The sequence below is a fragment of the Hydra vulgaris genome, chromosome 13 (assembly GCF_038396675.1).
Source record: "Hydra vulgaris chromosome 13, alternate assembly HydraT2T_AEP".
Lineage (NCBI taxonomy): Eukaryota > Metazoa > Cnidaria > Hydrozoa > Anthoathecata > Hydridae > Hydra > Hydra vulgaris.
Genome location: NC_088932.1, coordinates 44,652,159 through 44,676,144, shown reverse-complemented (window position 1 = coordinate 44,676,144; position 23,986 = coordinate 44,652,159). Strand labels below are relative to the sequence as shown.

General features: G+C 27.2%; 1 long non-coding RNA gene across 6 annotated transcripts; it reads left to right on the top strand.

Moving 5' to 3' along the window:
• Positions 1–1,483: 1,483 nt before the first annotated feature.
• On the top strand, positions 1,484–5,915 carry LOC136089325 (uncharacterized). 6 transcript variants are annotated; one of them, XR_010642955.1, is made up of 6 exons: positions 1,484–1,649; positions 2,465–2,505; positions 2,776–2,872; positions 4,092–4,164; positions 4,731–4,896; positions 5,719–5,915. It is a non-coding gene; the product is annotated as an uncharacterized LOC136089325 (long non-coding RNA). The 6 variants fall into 6 exon arrangements; XR_010642956.1 differs by lacking the exon at positions 1,484–1,649 and adding an exon at positions 2,163–2,318; XR_010642951.1 differs by lacking the exon at positions 1,484–1,649 and having other exon boundaries at positions 2,340–2,505.
• The last annotated feature ends 18,071 nt before the right edge of the window (positions 5,916–23,986 follow it).

Sequence of the window (23,986 nt, the reverse complement as noted above, 5' to 3'; positions counted from 1 at the left end):
ATAAATTTTATCGCACTAATCCACTAATTGAAGCAATCCGCAAAGCAAATTAAATCGCCAAAGAATTTGATCCACAAAAAATGAAAAAACCCACAAAAACTGAGTTTAAAAAATTAAAATAATATAATAATGGCTTACCGTAATAAATGTAAATGACTTGTTGATCTCTTGAACGAATTGTAAAAGACTTATTGATCTCTTGAACGAATTGTTGTAGGTTAAGATTTCCAAATAGGAATGATTGAAAATAAAAAAGAAATCCACTATTTATAGGACGCGCACATAAAAAGGTAATTTCTTTGAACCACGCCATTTAATGGTGACCCGAACGGAACGCGATTTGTATAATTCGCTAAGCGAAATAAAGTTAAAGTGATTCGTAAAAGTTATTCGGATTAATAATCCCAACATCAAAAAAAAATTTGCAAAATAAAAATCCGCAAGCAGTTCGTAAAAGTTTTTCGGATTAATAATCCAAACAGTAAAGAGAATCAGAAAAAAAAAATCGCTTTTCGTAAATTATTTTTTGGATAATGGTTTGTAAAATATTTAACGATCGTACTGTTTTAATCCGCAAAAAAAGTCGGTCTGACTTTTTGCGGACTTTATGAACCGAATAGGCGGTGCCTATAAATTATTATAAAAAAACTTGCAAAGTCCATGGATGACGAGAGGACTCATTAAGTCGTCAAAAAGATAACAAAAACTTTCCCAAAAATTAAAAAAAAATGAAATAAAATACAAAAACTATAAAAATTCTTTGAAAAGTTAAAAAAGTATCCCAAAATTACTACTCTTCATTGGTTTTGAAATGCATGGAAAACATGGAATGTAATTAAAAATATAACAGGAGTGGGAAATGTGAAAAGGATAATATGCTAAAAAGATTGGAAAGGAATGATAATAGAGGAGATGCTTTTGTTCATAAGGAAACTGCAGAAACATTTAATAACTTTTTTATAATATAGAAAAAAACCTTGACGGTGCAAGTCCTGAGGGAAAAAAATCTTTTAAATACTTTTTAAAAAAATCTGATTTCTTCATCGAGAAATCGGAGCGTTTAATTGATGAACTTCGACTAGCAATTAGTATGCTGAAAACAAATGAGAGTGCGGGTCTGAATGAAGTTAACCCTGATGTTGTAAAAGCAGTCTCTGATATTATAGAGAAAACTCTTTTTAGAATTTTTGCATCTTTCCCTAAGAAACGGCATTTTTCCTGACTAACTAAAATTACCAAAAATAATTCCGATTTACAAAAGCGGTGATGACTCATTAAAATCTAACTACCCAGTCGGCAAATTTAGTATTGTAAATACTCGGAGTATTGATCACGTATAACATACCGCCGTTGATACCAGAAAAATACGCATTTAGTTTTGAGTTTCGAATTCGAGTTCAATACCACTTATTTATCAAAAATACGTATTATTTAATATTTGATCAAAATCGGATACGATATCGTACCCGATTTTGATCAAATATCAACATATAACGGAAAAACGAAAATCTTTGCTTTAAAGCGCATGCTTAAACTGAAATTGTGAAAGCAAAATTTAAATTAAAAAGTTTTCTCTTGAGAAATTTAGTAAAAAGTTTGTCTGGAATGAAAAGTTATAGTCAGGAATACATAAAAAGTTGTATGAAGAGGTATCGTACTGCTAAAGCAGTATCACATATCCCCAATACAGTTACAGTACTTTTTTGTACTAAAAAAGTTACTAAAACTTTGTCATAAAAATATTTATTACTACTTTTAAATTTATTTAGTTTTATGAAGTCCTAAATTAATATAATTCAAATATATTATAAATCCTATAATTTCATACCTTGCTTATTTTATTATGTTGATTATTATTTTATTACCATTTCTGTTATGCTATTACCTTTTTTTTTGTACTGTTTTAAAAAATTTAGAAAAATAAATTAAAATTTCGAGCCAACACTGACATTTTATTGTTGCTAAACATTAAATTTTGTTATAAAGATTGCAGTTCTTCTATCTGTTTTTTGCTCTTTATTCAATAAGTATTTGATTTAAATTAAATATGATTATAATTGATATTTTATTACGAGATATGTGTTTTTATATATGAATATATATATGAATCTTTTTAGATTTTTTTATGTTATTTTTTAATTTTTTGTTCGCGCATATGTAAACACCTCATATATATAAATATTATATGAGGTGTTTATATATGTTATATAAAGTTAAATAAATGTATTGTGTTTTATAGTTATTATATATGTTTATATTATGTTGTTTCCATGTTTTCAAAGTGTGTGACTTGGCAAATGTGTTGAGCAAGATTTTGCGTAAAGTTTTTATTTATGTTACAAATGTTGTTACATTTGGCTTACCTTTATGTTGGTGTCTATTGTTATATCAGATATATTGAATTTTGATTCATATTTGATGTTTCTCTTTGTAGTTACTTATCCATTATACTTTTTCATTTCAGATTTATCATATGATGGATTTATGCGATATAAAAGAACAAATGTATGTAAATTTTTATGAGTTTATTCTAGGCTTTTCTAAATGTTTCTTATTCACATTTTATTTTACAAGCAAGGTCTGCAAGCAAGTTTGAGCTGAAAATTTTTTTTAGCTTTTAAGGAGAATTGGCGTTATTCTTTGTTTAATTTAATTTGTTAAAATATAGTAGTTCTAACAAATAAATGTTTGTTTGTTCTTGGTTTTTTACTTATCTGTTTTCAGATTCTTATAAACTAGGCAACTCAGCTAAGCAAGTTTTGTTTTATTTTTTAGTGCTATTGGAAAGAGGTGAAAGTTATTTTTTAGAGTGATTGAAAAGAACTGAAGTGTTTTTTAGTTACTTCACACAGTGTAACTGATACTGATTTGAGTAAGTTTACTATTTTGTTTTATTTTATATTGGATTTATTTTATATTTGATATATATTTTATTAAATAAATATTTTGTGTATTTAACATGGAAAACTGACTGTAATTTGTTGACACGAAAGTTTATAAACTTAAATCTGCCTATATTTCAGCATATATATATATATATATATATATATATATATATATATATATATATATATATATATATATATATATATATATATATATATATATATATATATATATATATATATATATATTAGGGTGCATCCAACGCCCCATACATTCAAAAATTGATCTGTCCCTATTCTTAAAACTTTCTATTGGTTCTCACAAGACACCCTGTTAATTTTTTCAAAATTGAATGAGATTTAGGGGGGCCACCTCAAGTCTGAAACTTGCAACAAGACCCTAAACAGAAGGAAAAAAAGTTTTTCAAAAGTATGTCATGTTGGGTCTCAAAAGAAGCGAAACTTTATAAAAATTTCAAAAATAGTTATCATTTTTTTGTTAAAAATACCTTGAAAATTTTTTTTGACAAAAACATGAAAAAAAAGGGTTTTTTTAATTTTTTGTTAAAAAATAATAATTTTTATGCAATAAAACTTAGAATAATATTTCTTGTGTAAAATTTTGTTATTTTTGAAATTTTTATAAATTTTTGCTTCTTTTGAGACCCAACATGTCATACTTTTGAAAAACTTTTTTTCCTTCTGTTTTCTAATGCGCATTTAAATAGTTATCATTTTTTTGTTAAAAATACCTTGAAAATTTTTTTTGACAAAAACATGAAAAAAAAGGGTTTTTTTAATTTTTTGTTAAAAAATAATAATTTTTATGCAATAAAACTTAGAATAATATTTCTTGTGTAAAATTTTGTTATTTTTGAAATTTTTATAAATTTTTGCTTCTTTTGAGACCCAACATGTCATACTTTTGAAAAACTTTTTTTCCTTTTGTTTTCTGGGTCTTGTTGCAAGTTTCAGACTTGAGGTGGCCCCCCTAAATCTCATTCAATTTTGAAAAAATTTAACAGGGTGTCTTGTGATAACCAATAGAAAGTTTTAAGAATAGGGACAGATCAATTTTTGAATGTATGGGGCGTTGGATGCACCCAAATATATATATATATATATATATATATATATATATATATATATATATATATATATATATATATATATATATATATATATATATATATATAATTACTTTAGAGTAAAATATACTGACTGACATTGCTTCAAATTTTAATACAAGATTGTGCATTTATTATTTTTGTTCATTAAGGTAAGAATAACTTTGTGCATTGTAGATTCTTTGTTAAATTAAAAATAATTGATGTAAATAAATATTGTTTAATATTTTTGATAAACAACTTATGTATATAAACATATAAAAAGATATGGATTTTAATAAATCTTAAGTTTAAATAAAGTCTTTGATTAGAAAAGATCACAATTTGTATGATTCTTTTACGTTCATTTATTCAATTGTAACAATAGTAAGATTACTGGTAATATGTTTAATGATAACAGCGAAATTGAAATAGATAGTATTAGGCTCAACAAAGTTATTAATGTAAAATGCTAATAGGCAACTTGAAAATAGTTGTCAAATGAAAAAAATAGATCTAGGCAGGATGAAATTAATCAAATTAACAGACATTAACACTGCTTGACAGAATTCAGTGTCAAGCAGTGTTAATGTCTGTTAATTTGATTTTACTTTAAACACTTCAGAACAAAGCAAAGTATGAGTTTAACTATTTATAGTAACAATAAACACTTTTAAATCTAAATAATTTTTTTTTTATAATATCATAAATATGTTCTTTTTTTCATTTTTTTTTTTAGTTTGTCTTCCCTTTGTCATCTTTTGATTAGTTAGCTAACTGTTGAAACATGGTTTTAATTTTTTAAGTTTAGTATGATGTGAAAGTTACTCTATTAATCATTAGTCAATAGTTAGAGAGAAGCTGGAGCTTAATTAAGAAATGCTGGAAATTAGCTTTTAATCAAGGTAAAAATAATTTTGTTTACTGGTAACATAATAAAACCAGTTACTACTATTTATTCCGTGCTTTTTTACATTTGTTAACATGCTGCTTTGGAAACACTTTCTTTTTCTCTCTCTCTCTCTCTCTCTCTCTCTCTTAGATGAGAAGGAGATTTAATAAAACTTATGTAATTACTGAGCTCTTACGTATTTCTTAATACCACAAATGATAATGAGCATTTATAGGAAATATTTTACGAGTTGCTTACTATTTTATGATATAGTTGCTCAAATTGTTTAACTATAATTGTCCCTTGATTGTTCAAATATTGTAATAAATAAAATCTTTTTAGTCCAAGTATTTAAGTTAATAAAATATCTTATTAAGTTGTGGTGTTATTTGCCAGCGTTACTATAGTAACAATGTATACATTGTGTTGTCTAGCCTTTTTATAATCATTTTTAATTATTCTGTAGACAGAATATATGAACCTGTCATTTCGAAAAGGACATAAGTCCAAAACTTTTAGCAGTTAGTTTATAAGTTTGAATTAAAAATTTCTGTATGATTTATGTTTTTTTTATAAAAAATAAAAAATACATAAGTTATATACGTTCTTTATTTATCTACTTTTATGTTTAATTTCTTTAGCAACCTAGACATTATTTTAATAAAAATCATATTTTTATTGATTTTGAAAAGTTTTAGTAAATGGACTTGTGCCCTTTTCGAAATGACAGGTTCATATATTTTCTGTTATTATTATCCTAATTCTACTAACAATAAAATGCAAATAGTACTTTTGTAATTAAAAATTGTAATTTTTTTTTCATGTCTTATTATAGGTATTTGCAGGCTTTACTTGACTTTCCTTTTCTGGTACTTGTGTTGTGACAGATTTTAAAAAGAATTTAACTGATGTTAATGCGGTCTTTATGTCGTTACCTATAAGCAATGACGTTGCTGATACGGAGTCAAAGTTATCTATTTTTAGATAAATTTGTATTTAATATTTTAGATAATATATCAAGTTATTAATGTGTTTTTATTGTTATTAATGATTTATTATATTCTCTGGTTATCGTGTTTTATACGTGTTTAAATGCGAGTTTGATACTCAGTAGGCGTCGTATGGTATCTTTATACGCATCTGATGTCTATTTTTAATGCGCGTTTGATACGATAAAATGGCTAACATATATTCGTAAATAATGCGTATTCTGGAAAGTTTTAAATGCGCATGTAATACCAGGAAAATATCGTATTGAATATTCTCTGGTTATCGTGTTTTATACGTGTTTACAAGAGTTTCAAATGCGAGTCTGATACTCATTAGGCGTCGTATTGTATTCCTGTCTTTATACGCATCTAATGCGTATTTCTAATGCGTGTTCGACACGATAAAATGGCTAACATACATACCACATCGATACGTATTTAAACGAGTTTCTAATGCGCATTTACAACTAAATTTGCCGACTGGGTACTGACCAATATCCATACTTTTCTGTTTTTTAAAAATGCTAGAGCGTATTATGCACAACAGACTGTACAATTATCGTGAGAAAAACAACATTCTTTATCGTAAACAGTTTGGTTATCGCAATAACCATTCCACGGAACTTGCAGTTATTGGTTTATGCCGACCAAATTTTAAATGGTTTTGATAAAACAGTTACACACTTGAAATTTTTCTAATTCTGTCAAAAGCATTTGATACTGTCAACCACAAGATATTTATTTATAAACTACTATTTTGTGGAGTGGTGCATTCAAACTTAAAATGGCTGCAATGTTATTTACAAAATCGCAAACAAGGAGTACCATATGACTTAACATGTTCCGCATTTGAATCAATAAGTTGCTGAGTTACTCAAGAATCAATACTTAGACCTCGCCTGTTTTTAATTTTTATTAATGGTATTTATTCGTCTTCAAAAATACTTTATTACATTTTTTTTGCGAATGACTATAATGTTTTTTTTTTCTAACCCAAATAAAAAAATTTTTTTTTATTGAAAACTCAGAGTTAAAATATAATAATGAGTGATTTATAGCATATAAACTTTCATTAAATATAGAAAAAACGAAATGTATATTGATTGCTAAACCATCTAAATCCGAGAACCTTCCACTTAAATTACCTGAACTAACAATTAACAATTTTAAGTAATGATTAATAAAAAAAAAATGAAAATAAAAAATAAATAAACAATATTAAAATAAAAAGAGTTTTTCAATGAATACACTCGGAATTTTTTCCGATGAACATTTAAACTGGAAAAGCCAAATAAAGTTAGTCGAGAACAAAGTTTCAAAGACTCTGGGGATTATGTACGAAACAAACTATGGTTTGAATAAATTATGTTTAAAAAATTTATACTTTTCTTTTATACATAGTCATATTAACTATTGTAATATTGCCTGGGAAAACAATCATTCATCTTTCCTAAAAATAATTCATACAAAACAAAAGCAAATCGATTAGTTTTAAGCGCAGATAGATACGAAAATGTCGAGTCGTTACTCTCGGAAATAAATGCTTTAAACGTATACGAACTAAATATATACCATAACTTGTTATTTATGTTTAAACTTCAAAATTAAATGATTCCAAAGTATTTTTTTAAAAGTTTCACTCGAATTAATCATAAATATTTAGCAAGACACTCAATAAGTAATTACTACATCCCACTAACATCACTCAAAAAATCTGACTCCTCGACTATATGCCATTGTGGAATTCAGTTCTTGACAAAAATAGGAAAAAAATAAAATCTATTGATACATTTAAAAGAACTATAATAAAACACTTACTAAATTTAAACATTACGTACATTCTCTTTTTTTTTAAAGATTTTTGAAAGATGTAAAATTTTATTGTACTTTTTTGTATTTCACGTAGGGGCTTGAACATAAGAAATTTTGACTTCTCTTTACCCCAGTCAGCTTGAAATTATATATGTTTGCTTAAATTTATAGATAACATTGTTTAATGTGTAAAATGACGAAATAAATAATAATTTTTATAAAAAAAAAGAAGGTTTTTAGTGTGAAGAAATCAAAGTTTCTTATCTCTTACATGACATTATATTAAAAAGGATGGGAAGAGGGAGAGAAATGACTAGAAAAAAACTAAATGATACTAAAAAACATTTTACCTTATCTTAACTAATATAGATAGTTTTTCAATTTTTATGTATTCTTGATAAAGGTTATTGTTTTGGTCTGCTTTGACGGCTGTGCGGAAGTTCTCCTGTTAAAAGAGATAGAAATTAAAGATAGAAGATCTTGAGTCTTTTGCAATACCCGTTTCTACCATGAAATGAAAGTTTTTTTGACCCAAGTAAGTTCGGTTGTCCACATGGGTTTTGAATACATAGATTTTTTTCTTTGACTTTAGGTACTCTCCAAGAGCCCTTGCTCCATTGCTGGTAATAATAGCATAGATTTGAGAAAGTTCATTTTCAAAATTACCAATTAGTTTAATACTAATGAAACTGGTGTTTAAGTAATTGTTATGTAAGTTTATAAAATCTGGGTTATTCCAGACATATCTTGAAATGCAAACATTCTTAATCAATTTATTTTTTTTTTTTTTGAGGATTTTTATTTTTAAGTCCAATTAAAATTGACTTTAACGAATGGACATTAACATTTTGAAAGAAAAAAGAAATATCGACGCATTTATAATGGAGAAAAGATGTGTACTTTGAGCTATAGGATCAATTTAAGATGAGTTTTCTAATGTAAGATTTTGATATTTGACTGCAGGACCAAAATCTTAAAAAAGGTTTTATCAACTTCAAATAGAATTAGTAAAAGTAACAATATTTACGTTGACTAATTCGATTTAATTTGATTCAATAAATTCTGATAAAACCGTAGAACATTGTTTCTCTTGGGAACAAACTGCTCTAATAGATTGTATATTTCGTAAGGAAATGATTGGAAACATCCAAGTAAAATTACTTCACCACTACCCTCGTAACTATTCATAATTCCTTTAAGTGTGTCTAATTTATTTAAGTATGCTTCTAAAGACGTTTCATTGTTTCGTGACGAGGTTGTTAAATGCCAATTACAAAATGTAAGTATAGTTTTTTTTTTATTGCAAATATATTTTCACCTTCGTAAAGAGATTGGGAAGGGTGAGGTAATATGGATTGTTGGGGTAATATAGATATATTCAATAAGTATTCATGGAGTAAGTTATCTATACATATTTCTTAAACTTGAAAATTTCTAACTGTTTGTACACATAATTTGCTTCTTTTTTTTGCGTTAACAATTTTTATATTTGGTTTACATGAATAGTTAATATGTAAAACATATTGTTTTAAAAAAATATATAAAACATTATGTTATAAAACTTTTGTCTGCAGACTTTAGTTGTGTTACTCATGAAAGTTTAATGATGGATACTTTTTAGTTCGACCATGATGCAAAAATATGTAAAATTTAATTTATAATTTCTCGAACCCATATTGATAAATAAACAAAAATCTAAAATCGCCAAAAATGGATATACATGTAAAATAATAGTGGGGTAAAATGGAAATATATGAAATATAAAAAATCCTACTAACATTATAGTATTTTGTTACAAAATCATAAGCTTCACGACTTTTAAATATACATTTATCCTCACTTTTGCTTTTTAAGATAATATTATACATTTTTCAGTTACATTTAATAATTTTATATAATGTTTCTGAACTATTTACATTAAGATGATAGTTCAAATTTGTTTTCCCTGAATGGCTAAGGTACAATTTAAACTCCCATCTTAATGTTTTATATATTATTTTTGTATTCCTCTTTACTTTATAATTAAATTATAGACTTTATATAATCAAAGTTTGTTTTAAAATATTTTAGATAAAATAATAAGACTGAAATAAATTATTATGCCTTATAAATACTAACGCAAGACTATTGGTACAAATGATCACAGCAAATTAACGACTGCCATGCAGCTTGTTAAGAAAGAAGAGTCAGTATACAGTGTATCAAGTCTTCTAGAATTCCTTATCGGACATTATACAGACGATTCTTTGATCAAATCCAAAGGAATGACAAAAGAATTGGAAGCGGTCGTGGGTTTGTTTTAAATAATACTGAGGAAAATCTTCTAGTAGAAGCCCTGATGTACTTAGCTGATAAGGGTTTTCCTCAGAGAAGATATCAAACTGATGGTTAAACCCTATATAACATTTATTGGCAAAAAACTCCATTCAAAGATGATAAGCCAGGGAAAGACTGGTGCATGTCTTTTGAAAAAAACTGGAATGTAGTCCTTGGAAGAAGAAAACCCGAACTTTTGACAAAAGCAAGAGCTAATGATCTTTCTCTAAAAACGGTGACAGTTTTTTTTTAGTTATATGAGAAGACATTAAACGATAATAATTTAATTGATAGACCACATTGCATATTTATTATAGATGAATTAGGTTTACGTACAGATCCTACAGCAGGAAAAATCTTTGTTCGTAAAACATCAAAAAAAACTATTACGTTGCTCCATCATGTGGTAAATCAATGTATACCGTAATATTTTGTGGGTCAGCAAATGGCCAGTGTCTACCTCCTTTTGTCGTCTACAAAGCCATCCACCTTTATGATGCATGGTGTCAAAATGGACCAGAAAATGCAATGTATGGTGTAATAAAATCCGGTTGTAGGTAGGACTACATTTTTGAAAGTTCCATTGACAGGTTTATTATACATGTAAAGGATTATGAAAAGCCTATGTTGCTGCTGTGTGATGGAAACAACAGCCATATAACATATTCTAGTGCTAAAAATGTACTGGTCAATCATATAGTTGTACATTGCTTAACTCTAAACACAAGTCACGCATTACAACCTCTTTATGTTGGTTTATTAGCTATATTGAAATCGCATTGGAAGAAAATCCTTTCAATTGGTTAACAAAAAGCAGACATAAAAATGTTGACAAGTCTGTGTTTCCAACTTTACTAAAAGCTCTTGTCAGTAAGATAGACAACAAACTCCTGAAAAGTGGTTTCAATGGTATTGGTCTTTACCCTGTTGACAAATCAAAACTTATGAAAATGATATTGAATATGCAACCAAATTACAAGCAAGTAGATGATTATAATAAAAAAGAAAATGTTGTAAAAAGCTTGCAGAGAGCAATTGATTCTGTACTTACACCTAGCCCAAGTCAACCTACACTGACAGCACTTGCAAATTCAAAAAAACGCAGAGCACGTGTTTGAACAAAAAGGTAGAAATTTTAACAGCATAAGATATTGTCGCAAGTTTACAAGAAGAAGAAAAAAATAAAACTGAAAAGAAGACTGTCTCAGTAACTTAAAGAAAACTGCTACGCATAATCAATACAGTTTGACTTTTTAAATACGTGAAAAGCAATAATTGTGATATATGTATCAAATATAATATGAGTACCCGTATTACCTCACCAGTGGGATAATTTGGATATATGAAAGGTGTTGTTAAAAAAAGATTAGTAAGTTAGTTGTTTAAAATAGTGGTTTTATTGTATACACCCTGAATATAAAGATTATCATGGTGGTTATTAACTAAAAAAAAATTATAAAAAATTATAACTAAAATTCTTTCCATATTACCCCTCCCTGTTCGTATTTATTTGCCTGGCTGAAAAATAATGTGTTGGAGATTTTACTAATTATTTTGATTATAGAATATTTAAGTTTTTTATACTCAGTGTTCGCACGTATGTTAGATTATGATAACTTACTAAAGTCTAGTTGTCTTTTATGTTTTATTCAAGTCCCTGGCATTTAAAAGTACTCAAGTTGAACATATTTGGAAGTTTTTTTTTTATTTAACCTGGTATTTGAAGCCATTTTGATTACTAAAACTTTTTTCTGAATCACATTAGGTTCTTTATGTTTATTTACTTATTTGTAATTTTACGTTTACTTATTTTTAATGACATATTTCTTTGTAATTCAACAAAAAACGGCGTCTTATAAGTCGTTTATATATGTTGATTTTTCAAACTTATTTTTCAAATAAGATTGCTATTAGTTAACTTTAGATTTTATTATTGACTCTTATTTTCTTGTAAACTATCTTGTCCAGTATGAAGCAACTTAATATGAAAAGTTGATGGAACCTAATGATCATTTTTACATTTATTCTGACTCAACAGAAAGACATTTATCTTTGCGGTTTGACAGCTGCAAAAGTTCCTATTTTCAGCTGTCGGTTAAACGATACATAATCAGAAAAGTTCAAAAAATACAAAAAATAATCAAGCACTGCAAGATCGGCTAAACATGTTCATGAAACAGTTGCAAATATTACAGCAAAGTAAATTGCTTTAAAATTAACGTAAAAAGCAACGTTCGATTTTATTGTTTCATTGTATTTGGCAAAAAGTTTATTCGAAATTAATTTAGCAAGTATGGAACTTCAATAAACGAAAATGAACTTTTTAGAGGCTTCAAAAACATTGGAAAAAAAGTCTTATTTTTTAAACTGTACAATAACTTGCTTCAATTTTGTATGTAAAAGAAAATTTTGCAACAGAATCTGTTTCAAGATGAATAAAACAAACTAGACTTCTTGATAACTCTGAACAAAAAAAATAGCCTCTGTTGATATAAACTCCAATGCAACTATTATTTTTTAAGTCATTCAATAAACATCAGTCAATGATACGGCTATATTAATCAATGATAAAGATGTATGATGAAAATATTATTTATATGATATATTTAAAAAATTTATAAAACAAAAATCAGCATTAATACAATTGTTTCTAAACAAAAATAATTGTTATACATACAAGTGTATATTTCAAAATAAAAGATAAAATGTTACAAAAATTAAAGTATGTCTCAATACATTTTAAACACCCACCTCCGTTTTCACAAAGCTTTATGAAATCCACAATACTAGTTCACTTATTGTTATTGAAAGTGTTTAAAACTAAAAATTTACTGTTAAATAAAAATTCTCAGTAGAACGTCAAATAATGACACCAATCCCATAGTTATTTAACTGCTTCCAGATAAGCGTATTTGGAAAAGGAAAGGAATGGTAAATACAAGAATTAAAGATTTAAAAAAGTTGATTTGCAACCCAACAAATGAAGTATCAGTTAATCTCGCCTGTAATCAGTAGGATCACAACACCATGGTATCAGTGCTTTGCTTCAGTCTCTATTTTTGATCTGAAGTAAACATGTCAAAGCGTTCCAAAATGAAAAGTGGCGTTTGATAAGTACAATGAACAAAAACGAGGTATTATTCTGAAATGTTCTTTACTTGCAAAAAAAAATCAATGACATACAATACTATTCGTAACTACTAATTATTGAAGTTAAAAAAACACATTTTAGGTTTGTCAAACTTTACCAAACAACTTGAACAAATTTTAACTGAAAAAATGTCTAAATGAAATGTTGATATATTTGTTCCAAGATGTTTGAGTGAGTTAATGATTTTTTGATACTTTAAAATTTAATAAAAGTTAACTCAATAAAGTTTGAGATTTGAAAATTAAAGTTTATTGGTTATCAGTTGTTTTACATATTTTGATTGCTCTCTGCAAAAAACAGGCTTGAAAAAAAAAATAGAATAGCTAATAGCAACAGTTTACAATTCTGTTCAATTAACTGCTGTTCATTTGCAAACAATATTTTGTGGCAAAAGGCATGTGTGCTATGCATTACTTTTTTTTTTTTTTGCAAGAGCATTGGTTATTATCTAATGAATTTAGATTATTAACTTTACAAGACAGTAAGCAAAGTTTATTATCAGTAAACATGTTACTTTACATATTGATTGGTAGACCATATGGTGGTACCGTTAAATTTTATCAAAAAATGAAAATATATTGGTAAAAAATTAGAATCAAGAACAACTGTTTTATAAATTTTGCTAACACATATATATATATATATATATATATACATATATATATGTGTTAGCAATATTAACATATGTGTTTAACACATATGTTAAAATTGTCTTTACAACTACATTGATATATGCTCAAAAATAAAATCACTTATAGTGGAAATTGATGCTTTGAATACATATTTTATAAAAAATAAATTTAAATAAAAAAAGTTAATTAAATCTAATATCAACTATTTAAATATGTTAATAATTAGATATTATTATTATTATTATTATTATTATTATTATTATTATTATTATTATTATTATTATTATTATTATTATTATTATTATTATTATTATTATTATTATTATCTGATTGATTTGCATTTAAAAAAATTACAGAAGAGTGGTTCAGATAATATCATAATTACTCTTATGTAACACCAACAAAAACAAGTTTATATAATGCGCAGTAGTGATGAGCATTGTACTTTTTTAAATTTGATTTGAACAATGGCATTATTGATAATCTAATAACATCGATATCAGTTTTAAATTATGGTATTGAATTTTATCTTAAACCATTAGCATTGCCTGTTTCTTCTTCAATTGCTAATTTTTTTTTGAAATAATTAAAAGTAATCTTTGTTTTGATATAAAGACATTAATAAAATCTGCACCTATTTTAGCAACTATAGCAGACTTTTGGTTGACAAATGAAATAATTAATCTTATTCAAGACAAGCAACTAACTTGTAGCTTAGTAATAATTTATTTTTATGAATTATTACTGAGCTACTAATTAATGATAAGTTATTTTTATAATAACTTTTTTATATATACTCTCAGACAAATATATTTGTCATATTAGGGTATTTGTATGGCAATTTTATAGAACTAAAGGTTAAGTAAGGCTTCCAGAGTACATAATGATAAAAAGTAACATTTCCTGAATTTCGTTTCATTTTTAATTACATTTCAAAATCATGTTATGGCCAAATTATTTTTTTCTAAAAATATTGATGATGGGATCCTTTTATATCTAATAATAAAAGTAAATAATGGAATCATGCACAAAATCTCTTTGTTTGTATATATAAAACCATAAGAAAAAACTTGAAAAAATTCCTACATTATCCCACAGTGTTTATAACTTTATTTTGCTCTTTCCACTAATAAATTGCAAGTAGTAACTTATCATAATTGCAATATAAAAAGAGATTGAAACAGATTATTCAAATAGTTTAAATAGTACGACTTAAAAAGAACTTTCAACATGAAGAGCCAAGATAATTAAGATCAAATTCTAAGTATTGGTGGGTTTATGTGTCCTAATCTTACAAAACAAATCGTGGATACTATTTTAGCAAAAGAAAAATATTTGGACATTAAAATTGAATTTTATAAACAAACAGGTAACAAAGTAGTTTCAAAATTGTAGGCAATATTCGAAATCTACAACAGAGCTTATGCTAGAAAACGAGAAAACAAGGCTGAAAGCTAAAGTAAAGTTTGTAAAATGTAGTAAAAAATAACAATTTCTGGGAATAGTAGGCTTGTCTTTGCGTCATCCTGGCCCCCTAGCTATTAAACAGTTGTGTTTCATCTAACCTGCACCTTTCTCGACAAAAAATTATAGCCATACTTCAACACGATTTAGTTATAAGAGTAAATGGCTTACTTACTTAATATTGCTGCATTTGGTCAACAACTAGCAAAGATATGTAATTTATAGCATAAATAATTTAGTTTTCTAGTTTCACTGGTACCATTTTTTCTAGCAAAGCCTCTTTAGACGTCCATTTGTCGCGTTGGCGTTTGCGCACTCATTTTCTTTTTTAGTCGGCAGAGTACTTATTGTTTTTTTATTTTTTTTTTTATTTTTTTTTTATGAAAAAAAAAATTAAAGATATGAAAATTGAATACAAAAGTATATAGAGACAACGTCTAGTGTTGCATAAAAAGAAATAAAATTGACTTGATGTGCTAAGCAGTGTCGCTTAAAGCGCTTTACTTTAACCTTTACTCTTCACAATCTATACTAAAGGTATGCTTGAATTAGCTTTAATCATCTGCAAATAATTTGAAGACAACAGTAAGCTATTATAATGAAAAAATTCGACAGAGATTTAATTCAAAACGACGTCACGAAACTCGATCATTATTACCAAAAAGGATAACTTTATGACAACTAATATATATAAAAAAAAAAAGCAAATATAATAAATAGCAACAAAAAATTCATATTGAAAATCTCCGAAGGAAAAAGAATCAAACTTGAAGAAACATGTTTTAAACGAGGCTTATTAATTAACAATAAACTCAAATGGTCAAACCACCTCAAACAACAGAGTATGCTTCAGAATGATATAAAAATGGCAAAACTCAACAAGTTTTGACAAACTTTAAAAACAAACGTGTTATATATTGAAATTGTAGTTGTTTTGGTCAAAGATTTTAAACTTGTTATTAAAAATATTTTTCATGCACAGCTTTAATGCATTGACAAGTTTAAATTCTTTGACCCAAAATAACTATTATTTCATTTAAGTTCATAAATTTCATAAACTAAATTAGTGTATAAATAAATAAATGAAGTTTCTTAATTTTCAAGCCAATGCAAACCATTTTAATGCATTACTCTGTCTAATTTTAAAACGATGAAGGATATTAAACATAATATATTATACACCTAACATATTTTATAAATGTAATTGAATAAAAAAGGCTATAATAGGTCTACCTATTTTTGAAATATATTTTAGATATAATAATATATTAACAATATTTCGTTGACCTATTGTGGTCAGCGTAATCAGTTAATGAAAAAACGTTACAAAACAACATAAAACAAACCGTTTAAAAAAGAAGATATTAAAAAGTGTAAAATATAAAAACGAATCAAATAGTATAATAGTGACGTCAGTTAAATATTTGTCAAAATTGGTCCCAAAGTTTTTGTATTCACATTATCCCCGTCATCTCTATTAGGAACAGTTTACCCAATACGTATCTCGTGTCGAATTCTTGCTTTATTTATCTCCAGGGATTCTCTAACTTTTCTTATCCTGTATTCTGGAATGACTGCCAAGGTTTTAGGATTCAGCCAATCAAAAGTACCACGGCATGTTCTAGAATGTTCCGTGGCTCCTGAACTCACTCATTTTTGCTTTTTACAGGGTCTTTGGTGTTCCGCACTTCTTGAAATGATTTTCTTTTTGGTCTTACCAATATATGAGCATTTAAGCTCGTAAACACCCAGGTTCGAGTTTGGTGGTAGTTTTGTTTTGTTGTTGCATAGTATGTTAATTAGCAAAAGAAAGATTATATGCAAGTAATAAATTAATTGATGAATCAAATTTATATCTCCAATCACAAATTAAATCGAACTATTATGAGTTAATTAATAATATAACGAACAAGTCTAACAATTACTATATTTACAAAAAAAAAACTGAAATAAAAGAAAAATAATTTAAATTGCAAAATACTATCAAATATAAAATCAATTTTGATTCAATCTTCCTAATCGAATTTTAAAATTAGCGATACTAAATTTAATAAATGTTAATCTGGATAAAGCAACTACTGAACTACTTAATCTTGGTCAAAAGTTTGTCCCATCAAAAAAGAATATCCCTTATATGGAAATCATCACTAATTTTGAAACTTGCGCCTTAGAACTCGACCAACAAAATAAACAAACGCAGACAGAGATTCTTCGACAAAACTGTTCGAAAATTCGTACTAGTTCTTTAAAATTAAAATTTAAAGTTAATTTAACAAAACAACGACGCTTTTCTTTAAAAAACCTAAAAAAGCATTCACTTCTCAAGATATATCATTTGAAAAAAGAGCAGGTTTGCTTTATTAAACGAAAATAAAGCAAAAGAAAAATTAGAAGATCAAATAAAAAATAGCAAAGTTATTGATTTCGACCCAACACCCTCATTCACAACTAAATTTCAAAAACTGTTATGTAAATTAAGAAAACAGGGTAAGTTAGACAATGCCACCTACTTTAAAATGTATCCATCAGATTGCGTTCCACCTAGGGTATTTCATTACAGTTTAACAGTAACGGTAAAACAGCTGTTTTTTGGTCAAAAATTAAAAACAGTAAACAGCTGTTTTTTCAGAACTGCTTTTACTGCTTTTAACGACTTTTTCATGTTTAAAAATTATTACGTATTGGTGATAAGTTAGTGTTTTTCATTGTGTTTTTCAAAGAGAAGAAAGTAAAATCTTGGGTGTTTTTAAAAGTAACACATTTAACAGTACGTATTAAATCATTTTAATTTGATTTAAGAATACAATAACAATGCTTATATATTTCAGCAATGTCGTCAGTATAGGATTTTGCTGAAAAACGAAAAATTCCAAAAACAAAATCTCTCGAAGGACAATGCTCGCGATGCAACAAAATTATTGTCTGTTCTGGAAATTCTACAATTACATTGAAAGCACATCTTAAAACACATGAAATTGATTTTGAAAGTTCAGCAGCTGGCACATCCAACGAAGAACCAACAGCAGAGAAAAGAACACAATCAATTTTTGAATTTTTCAATCAAAAATCCCTCAAAGAAATAGTAACAGATATGGCAACTGATGGTATTTTAATTAGAGCAATAACTAGAAACAATTATATTCGTCAATCTGTATTACGAGATGGTTATAAACTTCCAGCCAATGAACGTGATGTCGTGAAATTAATTATTGAATATTTTAACGAGAAGAAAGCAAAAGTTGTTGAAATAATTAAGGAAAAACTTGCTAATGGAGCAAAATTCAGTAAGTGCGTAGACGAATATACAATAATAAGAGGAAGACGATTCCTTGGAATTATTATACACAGCAGCGATGATAAAGTCATTATTAAAACTGGCCTTGTTCGCATTGTTGGATTTTGTTCTGCTGAAGACATGGTTGTCGCTATGAAACAACATTTAACTGAAATTGGAATTGACATGAACAAAGATATTGTTGGCTCAACTCAGGATGGAGCAGCAGTGAATAAAAAATTCATTAGACTTTTGGATATAATTGGCCAGTTTTGCCTAAACCATGCTCTACATTTGGGTCTCTGCGATACTGTACTAAAGAAAGAGAATGAAATTGAGGAACACTATTTTGATAGCAATGAATCTGATGAAAGTGATTGCTTTGATGATTGCCTTGATTTGCTAAATGATGACGACATTGAACAATCTGAAATTAGATATCACGATTTGCTTAAAAATTCTCAAAAGCTTTTCAAATTCATAAAAAAATTCAACAGTTCGCAAAACATTTTTTTTAGTAAAGTGAAAGCTTTAACAGGACGTGAAGTTGAACTACATCTTGACGTAAAAACTCGCTGGAATTCAATTCCAACCATGTTGGACTCGATTATTAAGACTGAAATGGCAATTCGAGAGACTTTATTTGAGTTCATTGCGACAAACATTTTGGATTTAATTGATTTTATTGCTCTTCGTAATCTTAATGATGCTATGGAACCAATAAAACTTGCAGTTCAACCTTTAAGTCAGGAAGATGCAACATTAGTAAGTGCTGAAATAATTTTGGAGTTTATGTTTAAAAAATTGTCAATGATCAACAGCAAAATCAGTGAAGAATTGTACAATAACTTGAAAATCCGTTCTGATGAAAGATTGAACAAGGATGTTATGAATCTTTTAAAGAGTTTAAAAGATCCTTCACACACTCCAACAAAAGCAACATTGATATTTGCCGGTCGTCTTGCTTCTCGATTGTTTGGATTTGATGAAGAAACTGAAATAGATGAGTCGATACAATCCGAATCTGAAAATGTTAGTCTATCACTAAACGACGATGTAAACTTGCTTCTTCGAAAAGAACATACAACAACAACAACTAGATCAGGTAAAAATCGGAATTCACTCTTTATATGATTACTGGACAACGTACAGAAAACCTTCAATAATTATTCAATGCACTTTTAAGTATTAAACCAACATTAATTGACGTTGAGCGTGTTTTTTCAGTTTGGACAAATTTTTGCACAAAAATTAGATCGCGTTTGTCCGACGAGTCACTTAAAGCTCTTGTCTTTTTAAAATTTTATTATAAAAAATGAAGAAAAAATTGTAGTTTGTATTCGAATAGCTGAAGAAATAGTTTAAGTTTTTCATCCTTTAATAAAATTCAAAAATTGCGTTTTTTAATAGCTTTATTTATTTAGTCTTCTTCAAGTAAAGCTTCTAAATTTATTTTTGTAAACGACATTGACAAATATAAGGACGTTGACGTTTTTTACTCCTTAACTTGTGTCATTATTTTAATTTCATATTAAATTTTAAAAAACAGTAAAAATAGCTGTTAAAATCTGTTTTTTTTTGAAATTGAAAAACAGTAACAGCTGTTTTTTGAAAACCTCTGTTTTTGAAAAACCCTAGTTCCACCTAGAATCTATGGAATGGTTAAAGCTCACAAACCAGAAAAAAACTACCCAATGCATGCTGTTGTTTCCACCATTAACACGCCACCTTATGGAACATCAGAGTATCTGATTAAAATCATTTAACCAACATTAAATAAAAATACAACTGGACTAATTGATTCAAGTAGTTTTGTCAACGATGTTAAAGAATGGAAGAAAGGCCCGAATAAAATTCAAGTTTCAATTGATGTAGTAAATTTATATCCATCCATCTGTACCGATCGATGAAGCAATACCGGTTATTATTAGCATATTGAACGATGATTTAGAGGATGTAAAAAGTAGGACTAAATTAACTCTTTTATATATACACCAGTTAATTGAACTTTTACTTAGCAAGTGTTACTTTTTATAAGAAGATAAAATCCGAGTTTTACTTAATTCAGGTCCAATATATATAGACAAGTAGTTTTGTCAACGATGTTAAAGAATGGAAGAAAGGCCCCAATAAAATTCAAGTTTCAATTGATGTAGTAAATTTATATCCATCCATCTGTACCGATCGATGAAGCAATACCGGTTATTATTAGCATATTGAACGATGATTTAGAGGATGTAAAAAGTAGGACTAAATTAACTCTTTTATATATACACCAGTTAATTGAACTTTTACTTAGCAAGTGTTACTTTTTATAAGAAGATAAAATCCGAGTTTTACTTAATTCAGGTCCAATATGTTTATCGTTAATGGTAGACATGGTTGAAGCATTTTCGCAAAATATAGAAAAAAGAGCCCTTAATATAGCCTTTGTTAATTCATTCCAACCAATAACTTAAAAAAGATATGTAGACGATACACATGCTCGCTTCGATTCGAAAGAAAATTAAGATCTGTTTTTTAAAACTTTAAATGAACAAACCCGTCCATAAAATATACTGTTGAACTTGAAATCGAAAAAAAAACAACAGAACTTTTTAGATATATCTATAACAGATACAATGAACGGACTTTTTGAATTTCAAGTACACCGTAAGGATGCGAAAACCAATGTTCAAACAAAACCGAAACATTCAAACAACCCAAACAAAAACTCTAACATCAACCCAAGCCTAATTACTAATGTCTTTAGAGAATTTCTTTGTAGAGCAAAACAAATCTGCTCCCAAAAACAACTCTCGCAAGAAATTGATTTCCTCATAGATACATTTTTGAAAACATCTTTAACAAAAGTAATCTTATAAAAATAACCAAATACTATTTAGACCGCGTTTCAAAAAATACTACATCTAAACAATTAAATAAGTTTGTTAAACTACCTTTGATACCTACTATTGGCTCTAAACTCCAAAGAGAATTAAGAAAACAAAGCATCAGAGTTATATTTACTTCACCTTCCAATTTAGATAAGATAGTATGCGACAACAAAACAAAACTACCACCGAACTCGAACGCGGGTGTTTACGAGCTCAGATGCTCATGCGAAAGTATTTATATTGGTGAGACCAAAAAGAAAATCATTTCAAGAAGTGCGGAACACCAAAGACCCTGTAAAAAGCAAAATTAAGTGAGTTCAGGAGCCACGGACATTCTAGAACATGCCGTGGTACTTTTGATTGGCTGAATCCTAAAACCTTGGCAGTCATTCCAGAATGCAGGATAAAAAAAGTTAGGGAATCCCTGGTGATAACTAAAGCAAGAATTCGACACGAGATACGTATTGGGTAAACTGTTCTTAAAGAGATGACGGGGATAATGTGAATACAAAAACTTGGGGACCAATTTTGACAAATATTTAATTGACATCACTATTATACGATTTGATTGGTTTTTATATTTTACGCTTTTTATTGTCTTCTTTTTTAAACGGTTTGTTTTATGTTGTTTTGTAACGTTTTTTCATTAACTGATGACGCCGACCACAATAAGTCAATCGAAATATTGCTAATACATTATTATATCTAAAATATATTTAAAAAACAGTTATACGCTGCCTTTTTTATTAAAATCAATTCATATATTTATAAACATATCATATAACAACTAATGACTTTTAAAGATATATATATATATATATATATATATATATATATATATATATATATATATATAAATTTATACATTTACATATATATATATATATATATGTATATATATATATATATATATATATATATTTGTGTGTGTGTAGGTGTGTGTGTATGTATGTATGTATGTATGTATGTATGTATGTATGTATGTATGTAGGTATGTATATATGTATGTATGTATGTATGTATGTATGTATGTATGTATGTATGTATGTATGTATGTATGTATGTATGTATGTATGTATGTATGTATGTATGTATGTATGTATGTATGTATGTATGTATGTATGTATGTATGTATGTATGTATGTATGTATGTATGTATGTATGTATGTATGTATGTATGTATGTATGTATGTATGTATGTATGTATGTATGTATGTATGTATGTATGTATGTATGTATGTATGTATGTATGTATGTATGTATGTATGTATGTATGTATGTATGTATGTATGTATGTATGTATGTATGTATGTATGTATGTATGTATGTATGTATGTATGTATGTATGTATGTATGTATGTATGTATGTATGTATGTATGTATGTATGTATGTATGTATGTATGTATGTATGTATGTATGTATGTATGTATGTATGTATGTATGTATGTATGTATGTATGTATGTATGTATGTATGTATACGTGTATGTGTAGGTGTAAGCAGCGCATGCGATGAACAAAAATTGCCCATATTTCGCGCTCGTATAACTAAAATACGTTATCAACGAGCACAATTATGCGCTCTTGTCATCAAGTCTTCGAGAGCAATATTCAGTTTTGGAAAACTGGTTGCCATGGAGCTATTCATAAAGTAAGTCAGCAGGTGTGGGGAGGGGGTCACTTAAAAGCGTATATGTGCCTACATATTCAAATTCAAATTAAATGTATTCTGAAATAAATTTTACATTTCATGGAATATTTAAATATCGTACAAGTACTATTTTTAAGTAAACACTGTAATAAGAAAGTAAATCATAAAAACACAAAAAAAAAACACAAAAAACACACACATAAAAAAAAACAAAAAAAAACAAAACGTAAAACAGTACAATACTTAAACGGAAAACTTTTGGAATAATAATTAAGTAAGAAGTTTGATAATTTAGGAAATAATTCAAATTTCTTTTATGCATCTATCTAGAATAAAAGACTTTTATATACCTAATTAAAATACAGCAATAAAAGAGAAGTAGATTATAATAATATACAGTAACAACATTGTAAATAATGTAGTATTATAAGTATTGGTAATAATAATAGGCAATTATAAAAAAAAAATCCAGTTATTGGTAATAATAATCAAAATAATAAAAATACAAATGATAAAGATAACAATTAACCTGCTAACCAGATAACCTGTTGCGCACAAATAGTACCCTTTTTGAGCCTTTATGCAAAACTAAACTTGTGCAATTTAAAATTACTTTTCGTGCACCTCATATCTGGAATAAGCTTTTATTACTTAATCAAAATATTATTAAACTTGAAAACTCAAATGGCTTTAAAAAAACTATTAAAAAGAGTATTTTAAAGTATAAAAATTTACTTACTGATATTTTCTAAATTTGTTCAACGCTAGCTTCTTATATAAACTCTTTTTTTTTAATAAACTTTAATATATATTTCAAACATTGCGTTAGCAATAAACGTGCTAATATTAAGAAAAAGTAACGATACATGTTTGTATAATTGTTATCTTACACTTTAATACAATTATAATGTAACAATTTAACTTAAAGTTTTGTAAATA